The sequence below is a fragment of the Tachyglossus aculeatus genome, chromosome X1, assembly GCF_015852505.1.
Source record: "Tachyglossus aculeatus isolate mTacAcu1 chromosome X1, mTacAcu1.pri, whole genome shotgun sequence".
Classification (NCBI taxonomy): Eukaryota; Metazoa; Chordata; class Mammalia; order Monotremata; family Tachyglossidae; genus Tachyglossus; species Tachyglossus aculeatus.
In genome coordinates this window covers 64,274,231-64,293,916 of record NC_052101.1, presented here as the reverse complement: position 1 = coordinate 64,293,916, position 19,686 = coordinate 64,274,231, and the positions used below count along the sequence as shown (strand labels likewise).

General features: G+C 40.4%; 1 protein-coding gene and 1 non-coding gene across 3 annotated transcripts in view; one reads left to right on the top strand and one right to left on the bottom strand.

Moving 5' to 3' along the window:
* The window catches only part of TAFA1 (TAFA chemokine like family member 1), a 560,993-nt gene that overhangs the window by 96,381 nt on the left and 444,926 nt on the right, over positions 1-19,686 (top strand). The window lies entirely within an intron of this gene.
* LOC119920045 lies at positions 15,242-15,379 on the bottom strand. The gene has a single exon (XR_005447815.1). It is a non-coding gene; the product is annotated as a small nucleolar RNA SNORA7 (small nucleolar RNA).

The window sequence follows — 19,686 nt, the reverse complement described above, 5'->3', positions numbered from 1 at the left end:
GTTTGGTCCCTAATCCATGCTACTGATAGCACACCCTTTCCCCTGTCAGCCACTGCTTCTCCAAACAAAGCCAATCAACCTGAGATGCCAACAATATCATTTGTCTGAAGCAGGCATTACTATTAAGCAGTGCTTAATATGAATTATTGGGATTGGAAATTTCTAGCCCCGGTATCTCTGGGCCTTGTCATTTCACTTATGAAAGTACAATCAAAATCTATATTTCAAATGTCTAAGAATCTGTGACATTATAAGCATTAATCACTCACACAGAATGATACTAAACTAGTAGACAGCTCTTTCAAATAAGCTTGTTATGACTGAGTTTGCTGGAGTATTATCATCATTAGCAATCAAGACGGCAATACCGCTGCACATTCAAAGTCATTGCAATCCTAGAATGTAAAATACTGTAATCACTTGAGCCCCAACATGTCTTTCCTTAGAAATTGAACACTTTTGGTAAGGGAGAAAAAACAAAGAAGAAAAGGAGTCTGTAAGGTAAGATTTATAGACCACAAGCTCCCTGATGGCAGTCACATTTTTTGCTTCTAATGTATTTTTTCAAGCAGCCAGTACAATGCTCTCCACTAAGTAAGCACCTGATAAATGTTGTTTTGGTTGATGATCATGAGGATGAAGATAATGAATCCACCTGACTACAGAGGTGAATCTTTGGTTTAGTTAGGAAGGATAAACTAAGGCACACTTCACAAACTTAAAAACTCATGAGTATATGCTATATATAATATATATAATATTATAATGATATAATATTAGGTAAATATTATATCTGAAACTCTCAGCTTATGAGAAATTAAAGATTTGGGAACTATTTATTTCAGTCGTTCCCAAGAGTCAAATCCTCAACACTTTGAGTACTGCTACAGAGCACCAGAAAAGTAGAGGCATGGTTTTGAAAATTAAATGAATGAAGGAAACATTGAACTTAAACTGAAGCAATGAAACCAGTGAAATCCTTATGGACTGCAATCGTTTTTTTTCCCTCCAAATGTTACTGAGTTGCTATCACCATTTGCTCATATGATCTAGTTTTATACAATCAGACCAGCTGTACTCATGCAATTCTACTAAGTAGTTTTTCCTGAGATGTTTCATATCTATCATTACATATGAAGGGTAGAAATTTCCATATCTGGTAGAATTCCTTGGAATGTTAACATCTGGGTTCAAGAAGTTTGGGAATACTGCCAGTTGAAAAAGCCAGCCTTTAAATCCAAATTACTAGAAAAAAACCTTTCAGTACATGATTTATTTCTCTTTCGATTTGCCCCTATGCTTTCATTGATTTTAAAAGGATGCTGGACAGTTCATTTCTAGTCATTAAAGTACTAATTCTGTTAAACACTTATTAAACACTAAATTACTTACTTATGCCAAATCCCATGCCAAATCCCAGTAATTCATTGTATTAAAATAAGAAAGAGAAAGCACAGAGATTGAGGATTTTTTTTTCTGTTTTCTCTAATATCAGCCTGTGATATTTCAAGCCAAGTTTTAAAATGTTTTGCATTAGCAAACACAGGGAATCTTTTACACTAAGATAGATTTGAATGACTTTATTCAGCATATATAAAGAGGGAATAGATTTTTTTTCCCATTTTTTTCAACGTTCAAACTGCTCCAGAAGATAGAAAGACATTTTTGGATGTGGACTATGGTGACTCTTCTTTTTTTTATGGTATTCGTTAAGTGCTTGCTATGTGCTGGACACTGTACTAAGCACTGGAGTAAGACACAAGTTAATCAGGTTGGACACAGTCCCTGTCCCACATAGTCTTAATCCCCATTTTGCAGATGAGGTAACTGCAGCACAGAGAAGTTAAGTGACTTGCCGAGGTCACACAACAGACAAGTGGTAGAGCCAGGATTAGAACTCAGATCCTTCTGACTTCGCTAGGCCATGTTGTTCCTAATGTCCTTTTCACATACTTTTCATGCTGCTTCTATCACTCCTTGAAAAATGTATGCTAGTCATAAGTTTTGCTATGCTATACATAGTTGTTTAGGAGCGATATTATTATTACAAATGGATAGATTAGATATTTGTCACTTCAGCTAAGCTATTTACTAGAATAAAAAAAGTTAAAGTCTACATTAATGTAGCTGATTTTTTTCTATTACTGTTCCCAAAATGGATTAATCTATTTATTTTCCAATTGTTTGAGAAATTGATCAATCAATAGGATTTTTTGAAAGGCTACAATATGCAGAGCACTATGCTAAGCAGTTGGAAGAGTGTGACATAATTAGGAGACATGATCCCTTCCCTTAGGGAATTACAACTGTTAAAAAATGAAGAACTAAGATTTATAGCTTCAGTGTGGGGTCTTAGGAAGTAGCTGGGATAATAATATTCTTATCAATCAATCAATGGTATTTATTGAGCATTATTTACTATGTGCCGAGCACTGTATTAGGCACTTCGGAAAGTACAAATCAACAGAATTAGCAGACGTATTTCCTGTTCATAACGAGCTTACAGTCTTATGTTGAAAATTATTTGAAAAATAAATATCTATCATTCAGAGACAATCACAGATGATGTGTCAGCTCCCTATTAATTCTAGATTATAGAGTTTAAGGTCCTATTTAGACTGTAAGCACCTTGTAGGTAGGGAACATGTCAACCAACTCCATTGTATTTTTTTTCAAATGCTTAGTACAGTGCTCTGCACACATTAAGTGCTCAATAAATACCATTCACTGATTGATTTTTAGATCATAATTTATGGAGTGTGAAGAGATTTATAATGTTGATAATATGAGAAGTGTTAAAGTAGCATTATGGACCATGCTAGCATATTGATTTTCAAGTGTAATCTAAATGATACCCCTTCAAATTAGTGAAAGATGATACTGACTCACTAGTATTTTGCAATGCTTTGATTTTACTTAAACCTCACATTGACTAGGTAATAGTTTTATAAAGGTAGTGGCTCAACTTCTGGAGGATTTGGAGGCTTTATTGAAAATGTTTCTGTCTACTGGTCTTGTCAGCAGAAAGCATGGTAGGATGCAAATCAAGGAGTGTGTATAAATTACTCATTCTTTTCCATTTGCTGCTCAACTAATTCATTGTTTTTTGACAAGAAAAGCGCTCATTTTTCTATTATTATTCTATTATATTATTAAGCTATCACTAACTGCACAAGAATGCTTTAGAATCACCTGTATTGCCTATGCAGCAAATCTTCTATTGTAAGCAGAAAATACATCATGTAAAAATTTTTTTGAAGAAAGATACCACAAAAGTTTGTAAGTCCCCTCAAATGAACTGGGAGGATATGGAGATTGTAGGTTCTATTTTACTAAGAAATATTATTATTACTGACATATGTTTATGTTATACAAATGATAGAAATATGTTATTGGTCTTCCCATAATGATAAATTGTAAATATACAGAACAGTGAGAGGTGTGGCCTAATGGAAAGAGCATGGGACTGGGAGTCAAAGTATCTGGGTTCTAATCACAGCTCTGACACTTGTCTGCTATGTGACCCTGGGCAAGTCACTTAATTGCTCTGTGCCTCAGTTTTCTTATCTGTAAAATGGGGATTATATCTTCCTCCCCTGATTTAGATTGTGAGCCATACGTGGGACAAGTACTGAGTTCAACCTGATTATCCTTATCTACCCCAGTGCTTGGAAGCACTTAACAGATACAGTGAAAACAAACAAAAAACAATTCCACTGTTGATGATTTGACTCTATTGGCTTATAATTTTCAAGATGATAATGCATTAGTGAAATGGTTTATTGAAGGTATATATGTGTGTGTGTGTGTGTGAACAATATATATAATTTCATGAAGGACTCCCCAGCCAGGAATGTGTCTGTTTGTTGTTATATTGCACTCTCCCATGAGCTTAGTACAATGCTTTGCACACAGTAAGCACTCAATAAATACGATGGAATAAATGAACCAGCAATGATTTTCAATACCTGAAATCAGGCTGTTGTTACAGATATAGTTCACTGAGGTTTATTTGCCTTCCATTGCGGACTAAGCTCCATGGAGATGTAGTCTTCACAGACAGAATGACCATCCAGCTACCTTGTGCTCTCTTTCGCTCTCTCCCTCTCTCAAGCACGCGCGCGCGCGCACACACACACACACACACACACACACACACACACACACACACACACACACACACAAAGAGCAGGACATTATGCCCATTCTCCTCTTTGGCATAGTAAAAAAAAGCAGCTTTAGCACATTGGTTTCTAACCCCAGCTCTGCTATAATAATAATAATGATAGCATTTGTTAAGTGCTTACTATGTGAGAAGCACTGTTCTAAGCACTGGGGTGGATCAATCAATCAATCAATCAATCGTATTTATTGAGCGCTTACTATGTGCAGAGCACTGTACTAAGCGCTTGGGAAGTACAAATTGGCATCACATAGAGACAGTCCCTGCCCAACAGTGGGCTCACAGTCTAAAAGGGGGAGACAGAGAACAGAACCAAACATACCAACAAAATAAAATAAGTAGGCTAGAAATGTACAAGTAAAATAAATAAATAAATAAATAGAGTAATAAATATGTACAACCATATATACATATATACAGGTGCTGTGGGGAAGGGAAGGAGGTAAGATGGGGGGATGGAGAGGGGGACGAGGGGGACAGGAAAGAAGGGGCTCAGTCTGGGAAGGCCTCCTGGAGGAGGTGAGCTCTCAGCAGGGCCTTGAAGGGAGGAAGAGAGCTAGCTTGGCGGATGGGCAGAGGGAGGGCATTCCAGGCCCCGGGGATGACGTGGGCCGGGGGTCGATGGCGGGACAGGCGAGAGCGAGGTACAGTGAGGAGATTAGTGGTGGAGGAGCGGAGGGTGCGGGCTGGGCAGTAGAAGGAGAGAAGGGAGGTGAGGTAGGAGGGGGCGAGGTGATGGAGAGCCTTGAAGCCAAGAGTGAGGAGTTTCTGCCTGATGTGCAGATTGATTGGTAGCCACTGGAGATTTTTGAGGAGGGGAGTAATATGCCCAGAGCGTTTCTGGACAAAGACAATCCGGGCAGCGGCGTGAAGTATGGATTGAAGTGGGGAGAGGTACGAGGATGGGAAATCAGAAAGGAAGCTGATACAGTAGTCCAGACGGGATAGGATGAGAGCTTGAACGAGCAGGGTAGCAAGCAGGGACTCTATTTGTCAGCTGTTTGATTTGGGGCAGTAACTTAACCACTCTGTGCTTCAATATTTTCATCTGTAAAATAGAGATAAATTACATATTCTTCCTCTAGAAGAGCAGAGTTTCAGGCTTTTCGTGGCTCGGAGTCCAAGGCACATCTATAGCCACAGCAACCACTCCAGTAGCCAGCAGTCTTCCCTGGCTTCTGTGGAATGAAGCTTCATGCTCTAGATGTGTTTTTCTTTCCTGCCAGGGTGGTGGAAGGCAAGATGGCCTTGGGTCTCCTCAACAGAGGCTTGAGTCCTAATTCCAGCTTCGACATTTGTCTGCTTTGTGACCTTGGGCAAATCACTTTAACTTCTCTGTGCTTCAGTTACCTCATCTGTAAAATGGGGATTAAGATTGTGAGCCTCATGTGGAACGGGGACTGTGTCCAACCTGATTAGCATGTATCTACCCCAGCACTTAGTACAGTATCTGGCATATAGTAAGTGCTTAACAAGCACCATTAAAAAAATGGTATCGAGGAGAACAGGTTCAGGGTCTCGGTGAGGCAGCTTGGATGTCTGGTGCAATGGATATGGTGGGCTTTCAGCTGCAATTTAAGTCCTGGTGACCCGGTGTGCACAGAGCATGTTGGGAACAGTAGTCCTGGATGGTGAAGAAGATAGGTGGCAGTTACACATTGTTTTGATTGGCCAGAGTGGAGAGTCATCAGCTCCTCTGAATCAGCTCCTGGAAAGGTGTTTATTAGACTACAAAGTACAGACATCATGAGATTGGGGTTGGTCAGTTATATAACGACTAACTAAGACTAAAAATAACAAAACTAAGGATCATCTTATATTCACAGAAACCCAGGGGAAATAGGGGCTAGAAAAGCCACCCATAAACCAATTGCTAACTTTGCAAAGACCACGGTAACTATGGCTGAACTAGACCCTGAGAGTAATAGCCAGAATCAATGTATAATAATATCACAGTTTGAAAGATTATCAATCTAGACATGAAAAGACTGATTTTTTTTTCCATTGTAGACCAGAGATTATTGCAGGAGTACACAGAACGATGTACTTAGAGTCTCATGGTTTGAACAAATAATCTCCAAGTCTTGCTTGGAGAAAGAGAGTGGGACAAGGCTCTAGACTGCAATAGCCCCCAGTTAGCCCCAAATAGCCTTCTTTACCCCAGGTATGGTTTAAGCAGAGAGCAAACAAGCTCACCATAAGGAAAATATCTAATGGCAGAATCCCAGGGTGGAATAGATCAAGGAACAGTGAAGCAGTTAGTAGCAGGAGTCAAAGTAGCTCAACAAGCTGAGGCTTCACCCAGTGTCTTCCCTGAGGTAAACTCACTTTTGCCCAGAGCAATATAGAGCTCTTCCACGAGAAGACAAACTCCTCCCATCTATCCCCAATGGCTTCTGAAAGGTGAATCCAAATCAGCCCCTTCGCTTCTTGGATTCTGTAATTTTTCTTGGTTTGTTTGATTTCTTTTGTTTTTATTGGTGTATATTAAATCAATCATTCTATCAGTGGTATTTACTGAGCACTTACTATGTGCAGATTACAGAACTAAGTGGTTGGGAGAGTACAATGTGGCTCACAGCATTTATCCCATTTTACAGACCAGTAACTGATGCACAGAATAGTTAACTGATTTGCCCAGGCTCACACAGCAGACAAGTGGCAGATCCGGGATTAGAACCTAGGTCCTCTGACTCCCAGTTCTGGACTCTTTCCAATAGGCCATGCAGGTTCCCCTTTTTTTTCCTTTCATTTGTTTTTCCTATTTTTACCCGGATCTGTTAGAAATGTTTTTACGGCACATGACCTTGGTTGTGACATTACCACTTAACAGTGTTAATAGGCACTTTTCGTGGTGTTTGTGTCCATTCTGGGTATCTTCACAGGCCAGGGTATAACTCATGAATAGTCAACTCTGCTCTTCATTTATGAAAAAAAGGAAAGCTCTTTTCACACACACACACACACACACACACACACACACACACACACACACACACACACACACACGCGCGCGTGCGCACACAACTGAATAGTGTCACCTAAGATGATTGGCCAATTATCAGAAATTCCTGCACATATATCAGCAATTTCTAGGCAATTCAACATTTATTTTGCTTCCCTCACCCAAAATATCAACCAGGCAATCAGTGGTATTTACTGAGTGTTTACTGTGTGGCAGTATAATGTGTTAAGTGATTGGGAGAGTAATAATAATAATAATAATGATGGCATTTGTAAAATACTATGTGCTAAGCACTGTTCTAAGTGCTGGGGGGGGGGAAACAAGGTAATCAGGTTGTCCAAACAGTGTGGCTCAGTGGAAAGAGCATGGGCTTTGGAGTCAGAGGTCATGGGTTCAAATCCCAGCTCTGCCAACTGTCAGCTGTGTGACTTTGGGCAAGTCACTTAACTTCTCTGGGCCTCAGTTACCTCATCTGTAAAATGGGGATTAAAACTGTGAGCCCCCCATGGGACAACCTAATCACCTTGTAACCTCCCCAGCATTTAGAACAGTGCTTTGCACATAGTAAACACTTAGCAAATATACTATTATTATTATTAATCCCCATTTTACAGATGAGGGAACTGGGGCACAGAGAAGTTAAGTGACTTGCCCAAAGTCACATAGCTGACAAGTGGTGGAGCCAGGATTAGAATCTATGACCTCTGACTCCCAAACCCGGGCTCTTTCCACTAAGCCACATTGCTTCTCTACACTACAATGGAGTAGGGGAAACAGACATTAAAATAAATTACAAATAGGGGAAGTGGCAGAGGATAGGAATTGGTGTGTAAGTGCTGTGGGACTGTGGGGAATAGTTAGTTTTGAAATGCGTACAGAGTACAGATCAAATGCACAGGCAACCTAGAAGGGAGGGCAAATAGGGTAGGAGAATGTGAGGTTAATTAGGGAAGGTTTCTTGGAGGAAATTCATTCGATCGTATTTATTGAGCGCTTACTTTGTGCAGAGCACTGTACACAGGAAATGTGATTTTAGTAGGGTTTTGAAGATGGGCAAAATGGTAGTCAGTCAGATATGAAGGGGGAGGGAGTTCCAGGCCATAGGGAAGACTTGAGCAAAGGGTTGGTGGCAAGAAAGATGGGATTAAGGTGCACAGTAGGTAGGTTGGCGTTAGAGGGGTTAAGTGTACAGGCTGGATTGTAGTAGTGGAGAAGCAAGGTTAGGTAAGTGGGGAAAGAGATGGTTGAATGCCTTAAAGCCAATATAAGGAATTTCTGTTTGATGCAGAGGTGAATGGGCAACCATTGGAGGTTTATGAGAAGTGGAGAGACATGAAAAGAACTTTTTTTTAGAAAAATGACCTAGGCAACAAGATAAAGTGTGGACTGGATTGGGGAGAGACTAGAGCCAGGAAGGTCAGCATGGCATAGTGGATAGAGCACAGGCCTGGGAATCATAACATCATGGGTTCTAATTCCAGCTCTGTCACTTGTCTGCTGTGTGACCTTGGGCAAGGTGCTTCACTCCTCTGTGCCTCAGTTATCTCATCTGTAAAATAGGGTTTGAGAATGTGAGTCCCACATGGGACAGGGACTGTATTCAACCCAATTTGCTTATATCCACCCCAACACTTAGTACAGTGCCTGGCACATAATAATAATGGCATTTATTAAGCGCTTACTATGTGCAAAGCACTGTTCTAAGTGCTGGGGAGGTTACAAGGTGATCAGGTTGTCCCACATGGGGCTCACAGTCTTAATCCCCATTTTACAGATGAGGTAACTGAGGCACAGAGAAGTGAAGTGACTTGCCCAAAGTCACACAGCTGACAAATGGTGGAGCCGGGATAGTAAGCGCTTAACAAATACCATAGTTATTAAGTATGGTACTGAGTGTCTTAGCAAGGCTTGGGGTGGGGTTTTTTCCACTTTCATACAAGTACCATGGAATCAATCAATGAATCAATTAATCATGTTTATCGAGCATTTACTGTGTGCAGAACACTGTACTAAGTGCTTGGCAGACTACAAAATAACAGTGTTGTCAGACACACTCCCTGCCCACAACAAGCTTACAGTCTAGTTAAAGCAAGCCAAAAGGACAAAAAAAAATAGAGAACAATAACAGTAACAAAAAATTCCCAGGTTTTCTCCGTACAACTAGACAAACTGGATATAGAAAATAGAAGAAACATCAGAACATGGCAGAGGCTGATGAATACATCAGTACACCAGTGTACCTTTACTACTTATTTTAATGTCTGTCTTCCATTCTAAATTGCCAGTTCTTTGTGGGCAATGAGCATGTCTACCAATTCTATTGTATTGTACTTTCCCAAGTACTTAGTACAGTGATCTGCATACAGTAAGTACTCAATAAATACCACTTAACCAGACAACACGACCATTATTATTAATAATGATGATGATAAGAATAATAATAATTCTGGTATTTGTTGTTAAGTGCTAACAGTGTGCTAGGCACTGTACTAAGCTCTGGGGTGGATACAAGTAAATTGGGTTGGACACAGTCCCTGTCCCACATGGGGCTCACAATCTGAATCCACATTTTACAGATGAGGAAACTGAGGCACAGAGAAGTGAAGTGATTTGCCCAAAGTCACACAACATGGGATTAGAATCCACAACCTTCTGACTTCCAGGACCATGCTCTATACACTACACCATTAAAAACCAGAAGCAGATGCACCCAGCTGTCTTATCAAGTGTTGTATTCTAGAACACTGCATTAAGGAAAAGAATATAAACAGCAAGCCTGATCTTCTAGCTGAATATTTGCATAATTACATCATAAGATCATTTTAGGCCATTTCCACAGAATCTGGGCTTCAGCACTAAATGAAATGATCTCTGGGTTAATGTATAGAGTTCATAATATTGGTAAAAGCTCTCTGGGATTCTTTAATATACGTTTGAAATGGTCATCATCATTATTAATTCCAATTATTGTAGGAATATTGCAGAGAGAGAAAGAATCATTAATGAGTTTAAAAGATTATATAGAGCTATCCATGCTATGTGGTACAAGCGATTTTTACATCCAAAGTGCTTGCTAGAATATTTGAAAAGCAAATTATTTATGAATTTAGTATAATCTGGCATACAAGGTTTATTTTAGCAAAATGCATTGCTTATAATTTCAGAAGGCAAGAATTTTGAAATAGAGGATGTATTTGTTCTTTTCTCATTGCTCATCCCCATATGATGTTTACACTAAAATATACCAATTTCTAGGAGGCAATCAGTAATAGCACTAACAATTAATGGAAGGCCAAAATAGAGCATGGGCCTGGGAGTCGGAGGATCTGAGTTCTAATACCTACTCTGTCACTTGTCTGTAATGTGACTTTGGGCAAATCACTTCAATTCTCTGTGCCTCAGTTACCTCATCTGTAAAATGGAGATTAAGATTGTGAATCCCATGTGGGACATGGACTGTGTCCAACCTTATTATATCTATCCTACCACTTAGTACAGTGCCTGGAACATACCATCAAAAAAGAAAAAAAGAAGTTTCCATGTCTTCTATGCCCCAAGTACTTCTCAAGTTACCCATTCTTTTCCTGAAGTACTCCACTTCAAAATCCTCATTTTGCTTAACAACCAAAACAATTCATCTTTCCACTTCAATGATATTCAATCAAGCACATACATTATCTTAATTCCTAAAAAGATTCCAGGTATTTTTTTAATATTTTATTTATTTGTGGTATTTAGCACTTACTGTCCTCCAAATATTATAGGAAGCAGAACAGTAAATTCAAAAAGATTAATCAATCAATCAATTATATTTATGAAGTGCTAGCTGTGTACAGAGCTCCATACTTGGGAAAATTCAATATAATTGAGTTGGTAGACGTGCTCTCTGTCCACAAGGAGCTTACAGTCTATAGGGGAAGAAAGACATTAAAATAAGGGGAAATAGTAGAGTGTAAGGATATGGGCCCAAGTACTATGGGGTAGGGTGAGTATAAAGTCCTTAAGTGGTACACAGCCAAGTGCATAGTAAAAGCAGAGGGAAGGATGGAAAGGGGAAATGAGGGCTTAGTCAGGGAAGGCCTCTTATAAGAAATGTAATTTAAAAGTTTTCCTAAAATAACCCTTTTACCTCGTAAGAGACAATCTAGCTGGAGGAAGACAGACACATAGAATTCTAATCAATCAATCAACTAATGATATTTATTAAGCACTTACACTGTGCAGAGCATTGTACTAAATTCTTGGTGGAACTTAGTATAATGCTCTGCACAGTGTAAGTGCTCAATATTCATTCATTGATTCATTTGATCATATTTATTGAGCACTTACTGTGTGCGGAGCACTGTACTAAGTTCTTTGAAAGTACAATTTGGCAACAGAGACAATCCCAACCTAACAACAGGCTTATAGTCTAGAAGTGGGGAGACAGACAACAAAACAAAACAAAACAAGTAGACAGGAATCAGTAGCGTCAACATAAATAATTAGAATTATAGATATAGACACATCATTAATAAAATAAATAGAATAATAAAATAATACATATGTACATATATACACAAGTGCTGTGGGGTGTGAGGGGGGGTAGAGCCGAGGGAGGGAGTAGGGGCAGGTAGGAGGAGCAGAGGAAAAGGGGGGCTCAGTCTGGGAAGGCCTCCTGGAGGAGGTGAGCTTTCAGTAGGGCTTTGAAGGGGGGAAGTGTGCTAGTTTGGTGGATGTGAGGAGGGAGGGCATTCCAGGCCAGAGGTAGGACGTGGGCCAGGGGTCGATGGCGGGACAGGCACAGTGAGGAGGGTTAGCAATAGAGGAGCGGAGTGTGCAGGCTGAGCTGTAGAAGGAGAGAAAGGAGGTGAGGGAAGAGGGAGCAAGATGATGGAGGGCTTTGAAGCCAATAGTGAGGAGTGTTTGCTTGATACAAATGTTGATAGGCAACCACTGCAGATTATTGAGGAGAGGGATGACATTCCCAGAGTGTTTCTGTAGAAAGATAATCTGGCAGCAGAGTGAAGTGGGGAGTGAAGCAGACTGAAGTGGGGAGAGACAGGAGGTTGGGAGGTCAGAAAGAAGGCTGATGCAGTAATCCAGTTGCGATATGAAACCTGACTAAATACCATTAGTTGATTGGAAGCTAAAGGTGATATGAAGTTGATGTAGATGCAGCATAGTGTAGTAGATTGAGCACAGACCTGGGAGTCAGAAGGTCAACGGTTCTAATCCCTGCTCCACCACTTGTCTGCTGTGTGACCTTGAGCAAATCACTTCACTTCTCTGTGCCTCAGTTACCTCATCTATAAAATGGGGATTGAAACTGTGAGCCCCATGTGGGACAGTGACTGTGTCCAACCCGATTTGCTTATCTCCACCTCAGTGCTTAGTACAGTGCCTGGCACATAGTAAGTGCTTAACCAATATCATCGTTATTATTCTTGGGAGAGTAGAATAGAGTTGGTAGACACAATTCCTGCCCTCATGGAGTTTACATTCTAGTGGGGGAGACAGATATTAAAATAAATAAAGGATATGTGTATCAGTGCTGTGGAACTGGGGTAGGGTGAAGATAAAAGTGTTTAAGGGTGATGTGGGGCTGGGTTGGGAAAAGATTCAAAGTGCTTTTGGGATACAGAACCAAGTGCATAGATGACACAGAAGGGCGGGTGAATAGTTGGGGAAATGAGGGCTTAGACAGGGAAGACCTCTTGAGGGAGGTGTGATTTTTGTAGGGCTTTGAAGCTGGGGAGAACTGTGGGCTGCTGGATATGAAAGGGAAGAGAATTCCAAGCAGGAGCAAGGGGTCGTCAATAAGACAGATGACAGTATGATTTCAAAATTATAAACAACAGTAAGAACGTGTTTAAGAATGAACTTAATTGAACTAAATTAAATTTAGTAATTGTTGTATTTTCTACCTGCTGTAGTAGATAATAAATGGAGTCTAATTAAAGCAGCATGGCTTAGTGGATAGAGAACAGGCCTGGGAGTCAAAAGGACCTGGTTTCTAATCCTGACTCCACCAAACGTCTGCTGTGTGACCTTGGGCAAGTCATTTCACTTCTCTGTGCCTCAGTTACCTCATCTGTAAAATGGGAATTAAGAGTGTGAACCCCATTTGGGACAAGGACTGTGACCAACCTGATTAGCTTATGTCTAACCCAGTGATTCAAACAGTGTTTGGCACATGTAAGTGTTTAACAAAAAGCATAATTATTAGGAGCTACTATAGCACTTGGAGGGAATAATCCTCACTCAGGTTCCCCATTGAGCTAGGCAAAAAGTTCTTCGTTATAAATGGCTGCAACTTTCCCAATATTCCGATGTGTCGAGTTGATGAGGGAGGGAGCCTTAGTCATCAGTTAGACCCCTGCTGACCCTGGAGCTAGAGCTTGCATGGAGATTCCAGGTCACATAAGATTACTTGTTCAGTATCAGATTATCTCTTTGTTCTTCACTGACTACCACTACTGTACACATATTTTGTTCTGTGCTAGTAGAAATAAAGTTCTCTGAAGCATGGCCCTTCTATGCATTACCCAAGATGCATCTTCTTCAGCCATAATGTTGTTAACGATCTGTATGATAAGTGTTTTGAGGAGTGAGGTGCATTTATTTGTAATTATATGTAGCAAAATAAGGGCATCTTGCTTTTTTCTTAGTTTTATCTGAGCTATAAATGGATCCTTTTTATGCTTACTATGTGCCAGGCACTAGGGAGATACAAACTAATCAAGTTGGACACAGTCCATGTTCCACAAGGGGCTCACAGTATTAATCCACATTTTACAGATGGCATAAATGAGGCACACAGAAGTTAAGTGACTTGCCTAAAGTCACACAGCAGACAAGTGGCGGAGCGAGGATTAGAACCCATGTCCTTCTGACTCCCAGGCCCATGCTCTATCCACTAAACCATGCTGCAGCACCATTCACTGTGACATAAAACAATTGTTGTGTTCGCATTCATCTTATTTAAGAATAGCAATTGGAACCATTTTCCCTTAGCTCTTTTCTTTAGCTCAGTTTCTGTCCAAATTAGCAGAGTACTGAACAGTGTCAGGTATAGGAACCTAGAGTGCTCTAATGTTAAATTCCTTACAACATTTGCTGCTTCACTGAATTGTTCTTTTAATCTAGTTATAGAGGTTTTAAAATAAGTTAATGTTGCCTTCACGTTAGTTAATTAAATTTAGTAATTGTACCGATTGCTAGCTGCTGTAGTAGATAGTAAATGGGATCTAGTTTAGATGGAGCAATAAAAAGGGGTGAATTTGTTTCTTCTATATGTGTTTTACATGGTGCTATGAGCTTAATATTTTCAGAGGCTTTTCTTAACTGCTTCAAGTCCTGGCGTTTTCACCTTACATTCAGTGTTTATTTCACCCTGCTATATTAAATTAGTCATTCAGTGGAAGAGGAGGTATGGCCCCTCAACCTCCTATCATAAAGAGAAACTGGACTTTTGACTGTATAAAAGGTTGAAGAAGACCTTTTGCATCAGGGATTGACACTAGGTATTCGCTCCCAGAGAGATGCTCCCTAAAGGCTCCAACCTCATTTTCTTTAACATTGAATGTGGCATTTCTTCTTTTTTTTAAGTCACTTTCTATCTAGAAATGCCTTCCTACCTTACTCCAATTGCTGTTACCTTATTTGAAAAGGTAGGGACAGACAGGAATAAGTCCTTGCTTCACCATAGAATGAGTGACTTTCATAAAATATATGGTCATGAAACTACAGAATTGAACACATATGGCACTATCTTGAAACTAGATGAGGGAGGAAAAACAGCAAAAAAAGAAGGACAATTCTGTGGGTGTTGAGGGCCAAAATTTTGAGCAATCATTGTGAAATATTTGAGAGTGAGCTTGAGGGTCTTGCCTTGTCTTATGCCGTCAAGTAGTTTCCGACCCATAGCAACACCATGGACACATCTCTCCCAGAACACCCCACCATCTCCACTCATTCTGGTAGTGTATCCACAGAGTTTTCTTAGTAAAAATACGGAAGTGGTTTACCACTGCCTCCTTCTGCGCAGTAAACTTGAATCTATACCCTCAACTCTTTCCCATGCCGCTGCTGCCCAGACCAGGTGAGTTTTGACTTGTAGCAGATTGCCTTTCACTCACTAGCCACTGCCCAAGCTAGGAATAGAATGGATATGCCTCTGCCTGATTCTCCTTCCCATAGTCAAGACTGGTAGACTACTGGAAACTCTCCAGGTGCGACCCTGAGAGGGTAACTACAGCTAAGAGGTTTAGGAGCATTAAAATGCAGTAGAGTTGATTAGACTAGACAAGGAGGGCAATCGTGATCTTGGAGGAGCAGTCTTGGACTAAAGAGGACAAAAGCTGGATTGTAGGTGGTCAAGTAGGAAGTTGTAGGAAAAGAAATGGAAGCAGTAGGGTCTTATAACATGTTTGAGGAACTTGGACAGGAGTGGCAGGAGGGAGATGGAATGATAGCTAGATAGCGCAAGGGAACAAAAGAAATTGTTTTTAAGAATGGGAAGATAGGAGTGTATTTGGATGGCTAGAGGAAAGAGTATCAAAGAGTAAGTGGTTGATGGTGGAAACATTGTTGGGTCAGAAGCACAAGTGGAGGGGGTAGATTTTGAAATCAGCCAGGGGATGTCTTCTTGAGAGATGGCCAAGAGAGATGAAAGAGTGCCTGGGGAGTAGGGAGGAGCTGGGGAGATGAGGGGAAGATTTTGAGGAGGTCACTTCTGATGTTTCCAAATTTGTCAACAAAGTAAGGTCATCAGGGTGAGAGAGGGAGGGGTTGGGACATAGAAGGTTTTATGAGGGAGTTAGAAGTCCAGAATATTTAGTGGGGGCAATGGTAATGGGAGTCAGTAAAGAAGAAAAGTATTGTTGTTAAGCAGAAGAGAGGGCAGAATTGCAGTAGGTAAGGGTGAATTTGAGATGGCTATAGCCTGGTTGGTGTATGGATTTCAGTCAACAGCCCTCAGTGGTGCGAGTGCAGGCATAGAGGAAGCAAACTGTGTAGGTGATCCAAGACTGAAGTTGGTGGTGTGAGATCAACAGAGTGATAGGAAGCATGAGAGAATTAGCTTGACAAGGTCAAGTGTTCAATATGTATTTTATATTATTTAAATCCTTGACTTTGCAATGTAAAATGATAGTCCAGTAAGTGTGTTTGGTGGATTTACTCTCAACAACAGCTCTTCACTTTGACTTTCTAAGAAAGTTCTTCCTAGCTACCATTTACTCTATAAACATGTGTTCTCCAAAATGCCACCCACTGCTTATTTCTATAAATATCTTTGAGCAACAAAAACAATGCCATCTAGGCTGCAAGAAGCATAATCATGGCTTTGAAATGGCTCTTTGCAGCTGTTTAAACTTTCAGACATCTGTTGACTTATGTCCTCCTGTGAAGGAGTAGTGCAGGTTAATTACCTTAGAGCATCACCTGTGGTGCAACCTTATTTCTATTTTGAGTCTTTCATATAATAGTATCCCACTTCAACCAGTCACTTTCCCCATAAGTACTAGCTTTACATCAGATAAACTTTTAGTCATTTCAGTGAGCAGTAAAACTATGAAAAACTGCTGTACTAAATATGTGTATAAATATAAAAAATATTTATATGTAGAAATGAAACCATGTTGGATGTTCAGTAGGTAGGAAGGTGTTGGTTTTTAATAATTATTATTATAATTCACACAATGAAACTCTATTGAAATCCCTCTGAAATAGAACAATAAGAAAGGGTATGTTACCCAAGGTAATCATAACGTTTTTGAAGATATTCAGATATTTGCTGCTTCATTCAAAAAAAGCCCATGTGGAGTCATGATATTTGGAAGAAGTTATATCATGAAGCAGAAGGGTTAGACTAAGAGGAAAAAATGGCAAACTCAGCAAAGCCAACATTCCAGACTGGAAACAAGTTATGCTAATGGAATTTGGAAGGTGCCAGAAAAGAACATCTGCTAAAGAAAAAAGTAACAGTTCATTTGCTATAGTTTATTTTTTATTTTTTTTTTGCAAACTGCAATTTAAAGAGCCATATGGCTCCTTTATTAGACTCCTTAATTTGGGAAGACAGATCTAATTTTGAACTGCTCTTCTCTTTAGTGAAGGGAAATGCTTACTAGTCCTTGTCTTTAGTGTCAGAGGTTCTGATTATAGTTTTGGACTCAGATATTACGTTGGGCTTTTTTAAAGAAAAATCAGACTTTTTAAAAATGCTTTTTGAAAATAAAATTTTCTCTGCATTTCTATAAATTTAGTTTTTTTCTCTAACCTAATTAATACAGATTATTTGTAATTGTCATCTTTTGACACCTAACTTAGCTAGTTTAATAGAGGCATTGTTATATTGAGGAGCAGCATGGCCTTCTGAAAAAGCACAGGCCTGAGAGTCAGAGGACCTGGGTTTTAATCCAGGTTCTGCAAATTGCCTGCTGTGTGATCTTGGGCAAGTCACTTAACCTCTCTTTATCCCAGTTACCTCATTTGTGAAATGGAGATTCAATGCCTGGTCTCCCTTATATTTAGACTGTGAGCCATATGTGGGACAGGAACTCTGTCCGACCTGATAAATGTGTATCTATTCCAACACATAGCACTGCTCGACACATAATACGTGTTTAACAAATACCATAATAATAATTGTTATATGCCATCCTTGAGGAATAGGAGGTTCCTGTTAATATCTATATCTAATATCTATATGCCTGATATTAGAATTGTACAGCAGGGATGTTGCATAATCACATAGACGATTCTAAATCCTTCTTCAGGCCTCAGAAAGCTCTGCAAGAGCAAGGGAAGACAGTGCACTGAAATAGTAAACTGAGAGTTTACACAGAAAGAGAAAGAGAAAGAAACAGGCAGAGACAGACAAAGAGCAGAGAGATTATACTGCTTTTTTGGCTCAAAGAAGCTGCTACTGATGGTAAGATTTTACTTTTTAATAGTGTGTACCAAAGTGGTTTATGAGACCAGTACATCAATCAATCAAGCAAGCAACGATATTTATTGAGTGCTTACTATGTGTGGAACACTGTTCTAAACCCTTGGGAGAGTACAATACAACAGAGGTGGTAGACATGTTCCCTTCTCCCTTCTGGAGAAGCAGCATGGCTCAGTGGAAGGAGCACGGGCTTTGGAGTCAGAGGTCATGGGTTCAAATACCGGCTCCACCAACTGTGTCAGCTGTGTGACTTTGGGCAAGTCACTTCACTTCTCTGTGCCTCAGTTACCTCATCTGTAAAATGGGGATTAAAACTGTGAGCCCACCGTGGGACAACCTTATCACCTTGTAACCTCCCCAGTGCTTAGAACAGTGCTTTGCACATAGTAAGTGCTTAACAAATACCATCATTATCATTATTATTATTCTTACACTGAGCGTACATTCTAGAGGAGATAATCCAAATCCAGTGGCCCCTACTCCATCCTAATCCTCCTTGACCTCTCAGCTGCCTTTGACACTGTTGACCAACCCCTTCTCCTGGAAACATCATCCTCTCCTGATTCTCCTCCTATCTCTCTGGCCACTCATTCTAGTCTCTTTCACGGGCTCCTCCTCTGCCTCCTACCCCAACTGTGGGTGTCCCTCATGGTTCAGTTCTGGGTCCCTTTCTAATCTCCATCTATACCCACTCTCTTGGAGAACTCATCAGCTCCTTCACGACTTCAACTACCACCTCTATGTGGATGATTCCCAAATCTACATTGCCAGCCCTGATCTTTCTCCCTCTCTGCAGTCCCGCATTTCCTCCTGCCTTCAAGACATCTCCACTTGGATGTTCTGCCATCACCTCAAATGTAACATGCCCCAAACAGAACTACTTATCTTCCCCGCAAAACCTGTCCTCCCCTTGACTTTTCCATCACTGTAGACAGCACCACCATCCTTCCTGTCTCACAAGCCCGCAACCTTGGCATTATCCTCTACTCTTCTCTCTCATTCAACCCACAGATTCAATCTATCACTAAATCCTGTAGGTTCAACTTTTACAATATCGCCAAAATTCACCCTTTCCTCTCCATCCAAACTGCTATGATGTTAATCTAAGCACTTATCCTAATATCTTGCCTTGATTACTACATCAGCCTCCTTGCTGACCTCCCTGCCTACTGTCTCTCCCTACTCTAGTCCATACTTCACTCTGCTGCCCAGATCATTTTTCTACAAAAACATTCAGTCCATGTCTCCCCAATCCTCAGCAACCTCCAGTGGTTGGCCATCCACCTCTGCATCAAACCCTTACGAATGGCTATAAAGCACTCAATCACTTTGCCCCTTCCTACCTCACCTCGCTGCTCTCCTACTACAACCCAGCCCATAAACTTTGCTCCTCTAATGCCAATCTACTCACTGTACTGCAATTTCATCTATCTCACCACCAACCTCTTGCCCGCATCCTGCCTCTGGCCTGGAATGCCCTTCCTCTTCCTAACCGACAGACAATTACTTTCCCCAGCTTCAAAGACTTATTGAAGGAACATCTAGAAGCCTTCCCTGGCGAAGCAGTGTTCTTTTTCTCCCACTCCCTTCTGTGTCATCCTG